This window comes from Pleurodeles waltl, chromosome 1_2 (assembly GCF_031143425.1).
Source record: "Pleurodeles waltl isolate 20211129_DDA chromosome 1_2, aPleWal1.hap1.20221129, whole genome shotgun sequence".
NCBI lineage: Eukaryota > Metazoa > Chordata > Amphibia > Caudata > Salamandridae > Pleurodeles > Pleurodeles waltl.
In genome coordinates, this window is record NC_090437.1 from 510,038,665 (window position 1) to 510,053,771 (window position 15,107).

General features: G+C 46.3%; 1 protein-coding gene across 2 annotated transcripts in view; it reads left to right on the forward strand.

The window, feature by feature from the left end:
• The window catches only part of ALPK1 (alpha kinase 1), a 323,413-nt gene that overhangs the window by 124,164 nt on the left and 184,142 nt on the right, over positions 1–15,107 (forward strand). For both annotated transcript variants that reach the window (XM_069241565.1, XM_069241574.1), the window contains exon 2: positions 10,909–11,026. The gene's annotated coding sequence lies outside the window, so the exon portion shown is untranslated. The remainder of the gene's footprint in view (positions 1–10,908; positions 11,027–15,107) is intronic.

Consider the following 15,107-nt stretch of genomic DNA (forward strand, 5'->3'; position numbering starts at 1 on the left):
CATGAAAGCTGTAGTGCTGTGAAGTGCGAGCACAGGGACCGCATGTGCTTGGTGTATGTGTGCTTGCGTGAAGTACAATGCTGAAGGCTAAAGTGTTGGGCAGCATGCACATAGTGATTGTGTGTACTGGCAGTGTATGTGTTTTAAAATAAGCATACCCTGGTTGAATATAGGTTCATAGGCACCATAAACACTTTGACTGAAACCCTGAGGAGTTAAAAAGTAACTCTTGAGTATGGCCTAATAGTTTGCATTTCCTTCATGTGGCCACCAGTGAATGGAGATTAACCCTGACCAAATTACACAAAGGAAGGTGCGATAGGGATTTGCCCGACAACTGCTAGAGACCCGACATAAAGGGGGATTGTGTTCTTGCCTCTAAATGTTGTATTCCTTTGCAAGTGTAAAATTAGAAATAAAATACTACTTTTTCTTATAAAGGTAAGTATTTGGCTGGAAGATGATTTATTGTTAGTTCTGTCTGCACTTTGAGTTATGAGTTGTGTTCAGTGACCTGTATCTCTATCCCCTTGAGGTAACCTTGACTGCTCAACCACAGCTACCACTGAGAGTCAAGAGGGTAAGGGGTACTTGGCCCAGTTCTATAGTAGGTCGAACCCCAGGACATCAGTAGTAAAATGCACCAACCACCACAGTTGGGCCCAGTAGCTCCTGCGTGTCCCATGGTCTTCTGAAAGGGGATCTGACAACAACACTGTTTTAGTTTTTAGGGTCAAGCCTGCGAGTGCATGTGCTAGCACATGCATCTCGCTTGCAAGACTCTGTTGTGTTCAGTAAAGGGCTTGGGGCCTGCCTGTCACTTACCATTTGTTGTTTTTCGTGGCACCCTTCTTTACAGCCTCTTAATTCATTCAGGCACGCCTAGCATCATTTCCGTTCCTCTGTGTGGAGCAGGAATCAAGCACTGGTTGATTGAATGTAATTAGTGCCCGCTCACTGCTCCAGGCGTGATCAAGGTACTATTTTGTTTGTGTTTAACTTCTAGTGCCCCACAAACAGAAGGTGTGTGTCTGGAAAAACCATGCCCAGCAGGGCAAACAAAAGTGAAATTTTTTATTTTTTAAAGCTTTTTTTTATTTTGCCAAGTCGTCTTTTCTCACCTTCCGCTCATGTTTTCTTTTGTTTTTGCTCCTGGGTGCGCTTCTCAAAAGATGACAATTAACTTGTTCGAAATATTCCAAAGTAACAGCGTTTCTTTATCACGTTTAATCTCTGAAATGATGCTTTAACACAATCATGCAGGACACCCCAATCCACCCCACTCAAATCCGCCCCACTACAATCCACCCCAGTCCAACCCACCTTATCCCACACTAGTCCACCCCACCCCAATCCAGTCCACTCCAACCCACCCCACTTCAATCCTTCCAACCCACCCCAGTCTAATCTGCCCCACTACAATTCGCCCAACTCTAATCAAAAACAATCTGCACCACTACAAACCAATCTGCCCTACTCCAATTTCCCCACTCTAATAAAAAACAATCTGCACCACTCAAAAGCAATCTACCCCACTCCAATTTGCACAACTCCAATCCAAAACAATCTGCACCATTCCATCTCAAAACAATCTGCCCCACTCCAATCCGCCCCATTCTAATCTGCCCCACTCCATTCCAAAACAATCTGTGCCACTCCAATCCTCCAATCTACCCCAATCCAATCCAAAACATTTTGCCCCACTCCAATCTGCCCCACTCCAATCCAAAACAATCTGCCCCACTCCAGTTCGTCCGACTCTAATAAGAAAAAAGCTGCACCACTCCAAAGCAATCTGCCCCATTCCAATTCGCCCCACTTTAATCAAAAACAACCTTCCCCTCTCCAAAGCAATCTTCCCCACTACAATTTGCCCCACTCCAATCAAAAACAATCTGCACCACTCCAAACCCCCACATGGGCTGCTAGAGAAGGGAAAGCTCTGCAAGACTTTTACCTGTGACCACTGAGGGCCAAAGCATGCCAGTGTCCCCAGGGAAACAACAATCACCTGCCCTAGAGCCTGGAGCACCAGTGCCTGCCTACTTGTCAAGACCAGTGTGCCCTGTCAGAAAGAGGAGAGCATTGGAGAGAGCGTAGGAGAGAGTTGGAGGGAGCCAGCTTCAGTAGGGAGCCCAACCATGAGGGTTACCTGTGTGAAGTGTGAGGATGCGTCAGTGGACCGATCGGGCATTAGCCCATGTGCAAGACTGTTTTCAACAAACCAAGTATGCCAGGAGAGGGCTGACGTAGACTGTGCCAAATATTGAGTGCTGTGTGGAGGGCTCCAAGACCCTTGGGCCTTGTTATGGTGCATAGGGGGTCACCTTTGAAGTTGTGTTGCCAGTGTGTCAGGACTCGTGAACGCCTGAGCGGCAACCACATATGCAAGGAGGGTCCGCCGCGGTGTGGGTGATTGCACCTGATGAGCCTGTGTTGCGCCTGGAAGGTACCGGGGCAACCCTGTATGCCGAGGGAGGCTGCCGGGACCAAATCATCAAAGACTTCGGGAAGTCTCCCAAGACTGAAGTGAGACTGTGACTGGCAGGTCTAGCCCCAGTAAAAGATCTGCCCTAACTGACCCCCATGGATTAGGAGGATGATATGCCTTCGTGGGACTCCAGTCAGAAGCTGAGGGAGTGAATCCCCCTGCTGGGGGAGAACTTGACTTACCCCATCGCTGGGAGCTGCTCAGATTGCTGGGGTGAGTGTCTGTGCCACTGCAGAGAGTGAGCCAAAATCTGACAGATACTGCTGTGCGTAACACGAGCAGCTTGAATTCTCTGAGCAGGATCGGATCTCGCAAGAGCCTGCGCTGAGGGCACCTGCAGTGATGACGAAAGGTTCTGTGCTGTAAGAGCGGGTTTGGAAGGATTCACGGCTGAAGGTGCTGCAGCACCATAAACACTTTGACTGAAACCTGAGGAGTTAAAAAGGAACTCTTGAGTATGGCCTAATAGTTTGCATTTCCTTCATGTGGCCACCAGTGAATGGAGATTAACCCCGACCAAATTACACAAAGGAAGGTGTGATAGGGATTTGCCCGACAACTGCTAGAGACCCGACATAAAGGGGGATTGTGTTCTTGCCTCTAAATGTTGTATTCCTTTGCAAGTGTAAAGTTAGAAATAAAATACTACTTTTTCTTATAAAGGTAAGTATTTGGCTGGAAAATGATTTATTGTTCGTTCTGTCTGCACTTTGAGTTATGAGTTGTGTTCAGTCACCTGTATCTCTATCCCCCTGAGGTAACATTGACTGCTCAACCACAGCTACCACTGAGAGTCAAGAGGGTAAGGGGTTCTTGGCCCAGTTCTATAGTAGGTCGAACCCCGGGACATCAGTAGTAAAATGTACCAACCACCACGGTTGGGCCCAGTAGCTCCTGCGTGTCCCATGGTCTTCTGAAAGGGGATCTGACAACAACACTGTTTTAGTTTTTAGGGTCAAGCCTGCGAGTGCATGTGCTAGCACATGCATCTCGCTTGCAAGACTCTGTTGTGTTCAGTAAAGGGCTTGGGGCCTGCCTGTCACTTACCATTTGTTTTTTTTCGTGGCACCCTTCTTTACAGCCTCTTAATTCATTCAGGCACGCCTAGCATCATTTCCGTTCCTCTGTGTGGAGCAGGGATCAAGCACTGGTTGATTAAATGTAATTAGTGCCTGCTCACTGCTCCAGACGTGATCAAGGTACTATTTTATTTGTGTTTAACTTTTAGTGCCCCACAAACAGAAGGTGTGTGTCTGGCAAAACCATGCCCGCAGGGCAAACAAAAGTGCAAATTTTTATTTTTTAAAGCTTTCTTTTATGTTGCCAAGTCGTCTTTTCTCACCTTCCGCTCATGTTTTCTTTTATTTTTGCTCATGGGTGCGCTTCTCAAAAGATGACAATTAACTTGTTCTAAATATTCCAAAGTAACAGCGTTTCTTTATCACGTCTAATCTCTGAAATGATGCTTTAACACAATCATGCAGGACACCCCAATCCACCCCACTCAAATCCGCCCCACTACAATCCACCCCAGTCCAACCCACCTTATCCCACACTAGTCCACCCCATTCCAGTCCACTCCAACCCACCCCACTTCAATCCTTCCAACCCACCCCAGTCTAATCTGCCCCACTACAATTCGCCCAACTCTAATCAAAAACAATCTGCACCACTACAAACCAATCTGCCCTACTCCAATTTCCCCACTCTAATACAAAACAATCTGCACCACTCAAAAGCAATCTACCCCACTCCAATTTGCACAACTCCAATCCAAAACAATCTGCACCATTCCATCTCAAAACAATCTGCCCCACTCCAATCTGCCCCATTCTAATCTGCCCCACTCCATTCCAAAACAACCTGTGCCACTCCAATCCACCAATCTACCCCACTCCAATCCAAAACATTTTGCCCCACTCCAATCTGCCCTACTCCAATCCAAAACAATCTGCCCCACTCCAATTTGTCTGACTCTAATAAGAAAAAAGCTGCACCACTCCAAAGCAATCTGCCCCACTACAATTTGCCCCACTCCAATCAAAAACAATCTGCACCACTCCAAACCAAAACCATGTGCCCCACTAGAATCCAAAACAATCTGCCCATTCCAATCTGCCCTCCTCCTATCCCAAAAAAATCTACCCCACTCCAATCCGGCCCACTCCAATCCAAAACAATCTGCCCCACTCCAAACCAAAACCATGTGCCCCACTCCAATCTATCCCACTCCAATCCAAAACAATCTGCCCCACTAGAATCCAAAACAATCTGCCCCACTCCAAACCAAAACCATGTGCCCCACTCCAATCTATCCCACTCCAATCCAAAACAATCTGCCCCACTAGAATCCAAAACAATCTGCCCCACTCCAAACCAAAACCATGTGCCCCACTCCAATCCGAAACAATCTGCCCCACTAGAATCCAGAACAATCTGCCCACTCCAATCTAAAACAATCTGCCCCACTCCAATCTGCCCTCCTCCTATCCCAAAAAATCTACCCCACTCCAATCTGACCCACTCCAATCCAAAACAATCTGCCCCACTCCAATTTTGCCCACTCCGAGTCCAAAACACTCTGCCACATTCCAATCCGGCCCATTCCCATCCAATACAATCTACCCTACATCCAAACCATCCCACTGTAATCTGGCTCACTTCAATCTGCCCCACTGCAATCCAAAACAATCTGACCCAGTCCAATCTGCTGTACTCCAATCTGCCCCACTCCAATCCAGAAAAATCTATCCCACTACAATCTTCCGCACTCCAATCCAAAAAAGCATGCCCACTCCAATCTTCCCCACTTCTATCCAAAACAACCTGCCCCACTCTAAAACAATCTGCCCCACTCCAGCCCAATCCACATCACCACAGTCCAACCCATGCAACCCCAATTCACCCTACTCCAATCAACCACAGTCCAACCCACTCAACCCTTTCCACACCACACCAATCCAATCATCCCCAATCCAGCCCAGTCCAACCTACCCCACTCCAATGCAATACACCTCATCCCAATCCACCACTCCCTAATCCACTCCAGTCCAGACCACCCCACTCCATTCCAACCTAACCCACCCCACTCCAATCCAACCCATCCCACTCCAAAAGGATCCAACCCACCACACTCCAGTCATCCCACCACGCTCCACTCATCCCACCCTACTCCAGTCCAACCCACCCCACTCCAATCAAGTCCACCACTACCAAATCCACCTCACTCCAATACAATCCATCCCACTCCAATGCAATCCACTTTAATCCACCCTACTCAGTCCAGTCCATATTAATCCACCCTACTCCAGTTGAATCCACCTGACTTTAAAACACCTTAATCCACCCCACATCAATCAGTACACCCCTCTCTGATCCAGTCCACCCCACAACAATCAAATCCACCCTACACTAATCCAATGCACCCCAATCCATCCCATCCCAATCCAGTCCACCCCAATCCAATCCACCCCATTCAATCCAATCCACCCCACTCAATCCAATCCACCCACCCCACCCCACTCCAACCCACCCTGTTCCAATTCAAGTCCAATGCTACCCAATCCACCCTACTCCAGTCAAATCCACCCCACTCCAAACTACCTTAATCTACCCCACTTCAATCGAGTACACCCGTCTCAAATCAATTCACCCCTCTGCAATCCAATCCACCCTTCTCCAATCCAATCCAACCCACCCCACACCAATCCACTCCACCCCAACCCCATCCTACCCACCCCAATCCACTCTAATACAATCCACCCTACTCAATACAATCCGCTTTAATCCATCTCACTCAGTCCAGTCCACATGAATCCACCCTACTCAAGTCAAATCCACCCCACTTCAAACCACCAGAACCTCACTTCAATCCAGTACACCTCTCTCCAATCCAATCCACCCCAATCCACCCCACCCCACCCCACCCCAATCCAGTCCACCTCACCACACCCCAATCCAATCCACCCCATTCAATCAGTTCCACCACATCACACTCTAATCCACCCCATCACACCCTAATCCACCCCACTCAATCTACTCCAATCTACTCAATCCAATCCACCCCACCCCACTCCAACCCACTCCAATCAAGTCCAACACTACCCACTCCACCTTACTCCAGTCAAATCCACTCCACTCCAATCCACCTTAATCTAACTCCCTTCAATCCAGTACAATCCTCTCCTCTCCAATCCAAACTAACCCACCCCACACCAATCTAAAACAATCTGCCCCACTCCAATCTGCCCTCCTCCTATCTAAAAAGATCTACCCCACTCCAATCCGGCCCACTCCAATACAAAACAATCTGTCCCACAGCAATCCAACCTTCTCCAATCCAAAACAATATGCCCCACTCCAATCCGACCCACTCCAATCCAAAACAATCTGCCCCACTCCAATTTTGTCCACTCCAATCCAAAACACTCTGCCACACTCCAATCCGGCCCATTCCCATCCAAAACAATCTACGCCACTCCAATCCAGCCCACTGTAATCTGGCTCACTTCAATCTGCCCCACTGCAATCCAAAACAATCTGACCCACTCCAATCGGCTGTAATCCAATCTGCCCCACTCCCATCTGCCCCACTCCAATCCAGAATAATCTATCCCACTACAATCTTCAGCACTCCAATCCAAAAAAGCATGCCCACTCCAATCTGCCCCACTTCTATCCAAAACAACCTGCCCCACTCTAAAACAATCTGCCCCTCTCCAGCCCAATCCACCTCACCACAGTCCAACCCATGCAACCCCAATTCACCCTACTCCAATCAACCAGAGTCCAACCCATTCCACACCACGCCAATCCAATCATCCCCAATCCAGCCCAGTCCAACCTACCCCACTCCAATCCAATACACCTCATCCCAATCCACAACTCCCCAATCCACTCCAGTCCAGACCACCCCACTCATGTCCACCCCACCCCACTCCAACCTAACCCACCCCACTCCAATCCAACCATCCCACTCCAAAAGGACCCACCCCCCTCCACTCCAGCTCACCCCAATCCAACCCACCACACTCCAGTCATCCCACCATGCTCCACTCATCCCACCCTACTCCAATCCAACCCACCCACTCCAATCAAGTCCACCACTACCAAATCCACCTCACTCCAATACAATCCATCCCACTCCAATGCAATCCACTTTAATCCACCCTACTCAATCCAGTCCATATTAATCCACACTACTCTAGTTGAATCCACCTGAATGTAAACCACCTTAATCCACCCCACTTCAATCAGTACACCCCTCTCTGATCCAGTCCGCCCCACACCAATCAAATCCACCCCGCACTAATCCAATGCACCCCAATCCATCCCATCCCAATCCATTCCACCCCATTACACCCTAATCCACCCCATCACACCCTAATCCACCTCACTCAATCCAATCCACCTCACTCAATCCAATCCACCCCACTCAATCCAATCCACCCACCCCACTCCAACCCACCCCGTTCCAATCAAGTCCAATGCTACCCAATCCACCCTACTCCAGTCAAATCCACCCCACTCCAAACTACCTTAATCTACCTCACTTCAATCAAGTACACCCATCTCAAATCAATCCACCCCTCTGCAATCCAATCCACCCTTCTCCAATCCAATCCAACCCACCCCACACCAATCCACTCCACCCCAACCCCCTCCTACCCACTCCACCCCACCACAATCCATCCCACCCCAATCCACTCTAATACAATCCACCCTACTCAATACAATCCGCTTTAATTCATCTCACTCAGTCCAGTCTACATGAATCCACCCTACTCCAGTCAAATCCATCCCACTTCAAACCACCATAACCTCACTTCAATCCAGTACACCTCTCTCTAATCCAATCCACCCCACCCCAATCCAGTCCACCTCACCCCACCCCAATCCACCCCATTCAATCAGTTCCACCACATCACACTCTAATCCCCCATCACACCCTAATCCACCCCTCAATCTACTCCAACCTACTCAATCCAATCCACCCCACCCCACTCCAACCCACTCCAATCAAGTCCAACGCTACCCACTCCACCTTACTCCAGTCAAATCCACTCCACTCCAATCGACCTTAATCTAACTCCCTTCAATCCAGTGCAATCCTCTCCTCTCCAATCCAAACCAACCCACCCCACACCAATCCACTCCTCCCAACCCAATCCACTCCATTCCACTCCTCCCCATCCCAATTTACTCCTACCCAACGCAATCCACTCCACCCCAATCCAATCTATCCCATTCCAATCTACCTCACTCCAATTCACCTGACCCCCACCCCACACCACCCCAATCCACCTCACTCAGTACAGTCCAATTCACCCCATGCCAATCCAAACCAATCCACCTCACCTCAATGCAAACCACCCCAGTCCAATCCATCAATCCATCCCAGTCTAATTCACCACACCCCACCCCACCCCAATCCAACCCACCCCATTTCAATCCACGCCTCTCCACGCACTGCAATTCACCCAACTCCAATCTACCCCACTCGACACCAATCCAGCCCACCCCACCCCAGTATCAGTCCACCACACTCCAGTCCAATCCATCCAGCCTACCCCAGTCCAATCCACCTACTCCAACACAATCCACTCCACTCCATCACACTACAATCCACCCCACCCCAATCCAATCTACCCGACCCCAGTTCAGTCCACCGCAGCCCACCCCGATCCAATTCAATCCATCCACCCCACCACAGTCCAATCCAACCCACATCCATGCAATCCACCCCAATTGAATCCACCAGAATCCAATCCAACACACGCCACCCAAATCTAATCCAGCCCACTCCAATCCAATCCACCTCACCCTAATCCAATTCACCCCACCCCAATCCACCACTCTACTCCAGTCCCCCCACTCTATCACAGTCCAATCCATCCCACCTCATCCCAGTTCAGTCCACAACCCCCCAGTTCATCCAGACCACCCCAATCCAATTCACCCACTCCAATCCAAACCATCCCATTGCAATCTAATCCACCCCACTCCAGCCCAAGATAATCTAATCCATCCCACTCCAGTCCAGTCCAATCTAATCCACCCCACTCCAGTGCAGTCTAATCCACCCCACTCCAGTCCAGTCCAATCTAATCCACACCACCCCATTCTAATCCAGTTCACCCGACCCCACCCCATTCTAATCCACCCCTATCACTCCAATCCAAACGACCCACTCCAGTCTAATCCACCCTAATCCCATCCACCTCACCCCGTATTAATCCAGCCCATTCTACTCTAATCCAATCCACCCCACCACAATCCACCTCAATCTACTCAATCCACCCCATTCTACTCCAGTCCAATCCACCCCATTCTACTCCAATCCAATCCACCCCAGTACTTCAGTCCACTCCAACCCACTACACACTGCTGAAATCCACTCTACGACACTCTCTGCCACTGAACCCTACTCCCTCTACTTAACTCTACAACACTCTAATCCACCTACTCCACCCTGACATTCAAACAAATCCACTCTACTCTCCCACTCTGCACTGACACTTCACGCCACTAAGTTTTAGCCATGCTGGACAGAAGCCACGCTAGTGTACAGCATGGCAAAACACATTGCCAAAGGCAATAGGTCTTGTACAGGCAAGACCTATTGGCTTTGCCAATGCTTGTTTTCTTTAGCTTACTATTACAGAACTTGTTTAGGTGAACCTTAGACTTGCATATTTTTTACGTCCCTTTACGCCTGTGAAATTCACACAATTTCTGAATTTCGTGTGATGAAAGTTGACGTAATTGTTATCGGTGAAAGACCTTTTATGCTCAAACTAGTCTCTTACCAGTATCTCGTGAGACCTTTTCATGTGAAGTGTGCGCTCACTTTAAAAAAAGTAATTGGAAATGGCTCAAAATCACACATTGCTGCAAAAGCATCATTTTCTGAATTTTTATAGAATTTTGTATAATTTTGCAAAAGAAATAATGCGATATTTTTACACTCCTATTAATGACGACTTCTCAGCTCTCCAGATGCCCTGCCACATATACTGCATTTCCTATTACATTCCCAGGGCCCCTATTGTTCAGTTTAAATGCTTTAGTTTGTAGTTCATGTTTGAACTTGCCCAGGATATTCATTCAGATCAACATTGTTCAATAATTCATTTAAGGTGGAGAGGGCGCGACGCGTTATTTGTATCGTATTTTAGTTGTTGTCAGAAAGTTCTTTGCAAGGGAAATTGCTGTTACACCTTTCCAGGTAGTGTTTGTTGTCAAGACACAAAGGCGTTCTTTTTTATACGTTTTGATACTAGTGTGCACATCAGTGGCTAGCTGGCCGATTTGTGCATGTCTTATTGCTGGTATCAGTTTTAATGGTGAGTAAAAGTTTTTTTTAATCAAATGTTAATATTGTGACTCCACAATTATTGTATTTCTCTCTCGCACAGGGTCGCTGATTGTATTTACGGGTGAAGGCTCACTGATTCTCCTGGATGCCAGTGTTTTTTGACAGCTAGATTACATATTTCCAGCACTACCACTGCACAGACGTCTGCCTGCCTCTCCGTAAGTACAGATGTATTTCAAACCTGCATCATATCGGATTGCAAAGTTTAACTTCCTGTTTGGGTGTTAGTCTATGGTTTCCGTACAGTTTAATGCAGCTGGAGCGGCAGTAAATTAAACAAATAACTTAGAATTTATCACAGTTTTCCATGCATTGCCGCCTTTGGTTTGACGTTCATCGGACCCATAAGAACACCCCTTATTCCTTATGGAACTCGATCACCATGAGGGGCTGGGACGAGGCGTTCAGAATATAACAAAAACCTTATCTTTAAATTATTCTGTGCCTTTGGTAAAGCTGTCTGTTCACGTGTATCACTGTTTGCCGGCGTGGGGTGCGCATGCAGGTCCATATGTTGTACCTAGGGCTCTGCTCATGCAGCCACAAATTCATTATTTTCGGAAAGTTGTATAAGTCTAGTATGCTTCAGATGTTGCTGCAGAGATTTCTAGCAATGAACCCCCTTCAGCTTAGACACACTGGTTGTACAGGCTAAAAAGAAAACCTTTCCTGTTAGTTGTGCATAATAACTAGAGGGCTTGAAAGTGGAGAAGGGCCGTTGTGAGGCTTCAGAATTTAAAACAGCAAATGCCTGCTAATAAGCCAGGAAAGGAATACTCATGTTTAAAGCAAAGGAGGAGCAAAGTGATTAACCGGCAAAGCGCCAAATCATGTTTCTTTCAGGTAAAAAAAACTCCCTGAGTGGCTCCTGGAAGCTTTTGATATCCTAATCGCAATAAAAGTAACTAAACATGCCAAAAGAAAACAAGCACCTTAGGTAAATGCAGAACTAAAAAAGATAAAACAACAAATTACAAACCTGCAACCTACCTGGCTGAAAACAAACAACGCCCAAGACAAACTTCGTCTACGTAAACATAATAGAATATAAAAGTCAACTATAAAAAAAACTGAAAAAAGATACTGTTGGAAATTGAGTTTCTTCTTTGCAGAGGTATGCACCCTGTCCAAGCAGGAACCACAATCTTAGTAAGAGTAAGTCCCCACACACCCTAAATTAACCTGTGCTCACCCCATGGTAGCTTGGCACAGAGCAATCAGGATAAACTCAAGAGACAATGTGTAAAGTATTTGTGCAACACTTCAAACAGTAAAACTGTCAAAACACAGCACAAAAAGATACCACACCTGAGTAGAACAATAGAGATTAATTTAATGAACAAAACAGGACCAAAATAGCAAACACCCAATAAGTAGAACTTGAGATATTAATTTTTAAATAAGAAACTGAATTGTAGTGCTTAAAAGCAGAAAGCGCCAACCAGGGCAATGTGCTCACACTAGATCGAGTCAAATCTGAAAGCTCAGGCTGACCACGATGAAGTGCAGTTGAAATACAGGGACCAGCATTGGCTCACTGCAACAGTACCTTCTTTGTGTCTATGTCAAGGGAGATGGGAGGCGCAGAGGAGGCGATCCTTAGGATGTAGGCGATACTTTGGTTCTGGGCTGTGCAAAGTCAGAGATGCATGGGAAATGGAGGCGATGCACCATACCATCAGTGATGCATTGTCCTTGATCCCCGCAGCAGCGATGCGTCGGTGTTGATACAGATGCGCTGGTTCCAAGCGGTGCAATGGCGTTGATGTGTTCATTTTGTCTCGAGCAGCACTTTATACTCACTTCCAAGGGTCCACAAATGGATTGGTACCACTTGACAGAGCACGACTCACAGTTGGCAGAGTCTAGATACTGTAGCAGGTGAGTTGGATGTCTTTTCTGTCCCTGAGACTTCAGAAAAAAGTAGGCAAGCCAGCAAGCCCTTGGAGTCACTTTGGTTCTTGGTTGGAAAATGCAGGTCCAGTCCTGCTCACTCCCAGTAAAGAGGGCAGCAGATCAGCACAGCAGAGTAGAGCAGAGTAGCAGTCCAGCAGAGTGGCAGTCATTTTAGCTCAGCAGTCCTTCTTCCTGGCAGAGTAACTTTCAGAAGAGTACTGAGTTGGTGGTGGCTGGGGTCCAGTACTTATACCTACATGTGCCTTTGAAGTGGGAGAGACTTCAAAGAGAGGCCTTTGAAGAGCACAGTGTCCTCCTGCCCTGGCTCCAGACTCACTACAGTAGGGGTATGACCTTGTGTCACTCCCATTTTCAAAAATTTAGAGGGAAGTTCAGAAGCCATCTTCTCACTACTACTTCCATCCTTGGCAATAAGTCTTCTCCTTATCTGACAACAACAATAGCCTTCTTCATCATCTAGTAACTGGTACTGTCGCACCTGCAGTCTAGGGAAATATGCAGCAAAACAAGCTTCTCGTTGATGGTTTAAAACATAGAAAGAAATTTAGGCCTTCACTCCCACCAGGATTACACAGGCATAATTGCACATTTGATTTAGATGAGTATACATACAAATGTCACACATACAATGTATACAAAATGGTTATGAAAACCATTATTTCTAAAACGTGCTAGCTTAAACACACTAAAATAATAATTCATAAATGTGGGTCACATAATATATTCCCGGTGAGTTATTAATGCATGCACTTCACTAATATGAATAACAGTGCACCATGTTTACATGAAAACCATTTACATAGGTTATAAAAGTTTAATGATCACTCCAAATTTCATTCTTCAAAGCATAATGGCCCTGAGAGAGCCAAGTTATGCTCTCTCAGGGCTTCTTCTAGTACACTTTCATATCTCCAGATTATTTCATATGTGTATCATGTTAAAATCTGTATGTCTATATTACGTTTATGTGGGGTTATGTATCTAAATATGTATATATTTTCCGCCTACTGCAGAAAGAAAAAAAAATACAATTCTCCCTAAACCACTACCCCATGACTCTTCCTATTCCTCTTTGAACATATCCCCTACCTTCACTCTCTGACTCATCCCAAACCTCTTTTACTGCTATGGACTTCAAAAGAACCCTATCTAAACTCTTCCCTCCTCTATCCATCCTTCATCTAGGCTGTCATGCCCAGAACTATCAATAACAATTTATATTTCCCTCTACTAATCCATCTTGGGTTCCAGAGCAATGTGCTACTCACTGAAAACAGATTCAACGCCTCGCCAGGGGTAGTAAGCACTGTGTAAATACAATTGCTATTCTCGTGGTGTTAAGTCAGGAAAATCAGTTGCTACTACACATAAATATATTTCTACAGAGATAGAAAGAATGTACAATGGGGGTCAAGCAAATATCAGCAGTAATAAAGTGCAAAAGAGCGAGAAAGAGAAAAGTGAGTGAGCAGGATAGAGAAATAATTAGAGGCTGTAAAAAGAGATAGGATGAGGAGGCAAAGATCTTAGCAATTGATAAAAGGAATAAAAATACATTTGACATCACCGGTCTATTGTATTTTGCTTTAAACTTGAAATGTGGAAGCTCCACATACTTGCTAAATTTTATGAAAACAAAACTTCTTTTGCATTCTAAAAAGCTTCGGCTGCAAACACATATCACATTGTTAACCATTTTGAAAGCCTACTGCTATTTAACATCTGTAAAAGGGATCCATAGAACCAAAGAGTCTAACAAGCATTGGACAAGCATAAGTTCATAAATATTGGACATGCCTTCTTTTTTTAGGGAGGAACTTATGCTCTTGTTCCCATTTTTTTAAGCATATGTGTATCGTTGGTGGCTGCACACTTGCAACCCTATTGTTTGCCTTTCCCCTTTCTTAACACTGATTTAAATGTATCCTTGAAACCTTATAAAGCATGCCATTCAATGGGATCCTGCTTGTAATGACTGGGTTAAGCTGTCTTGTTTATTCAACATGATTATTTTATTGGTGTTCTGAGTGGTCCAAGTCTGTTACCCAAGCCTAACTAGGACTGAAATGTTATTCAACCATTTTCACTGCATGCTCTCTAGGTTAATGGTTGACATCTTTTAGCCTTTATTGATTGTCCTACCACACTATCCTTATTAATTATGGAAGGTATTGTGAAGGAATGGCATTGAATGAAGGGATAGCAAGATGAGTTGGTCTGGTTTGGTCATGTAGCCTACACTGCCTGGAGCAGGTCCAGGGAGCCAAGAGTAATAGATAGGAGGGGGCACAAAGAGCGGGTAGTGGGGTGTATGAAGGAAGT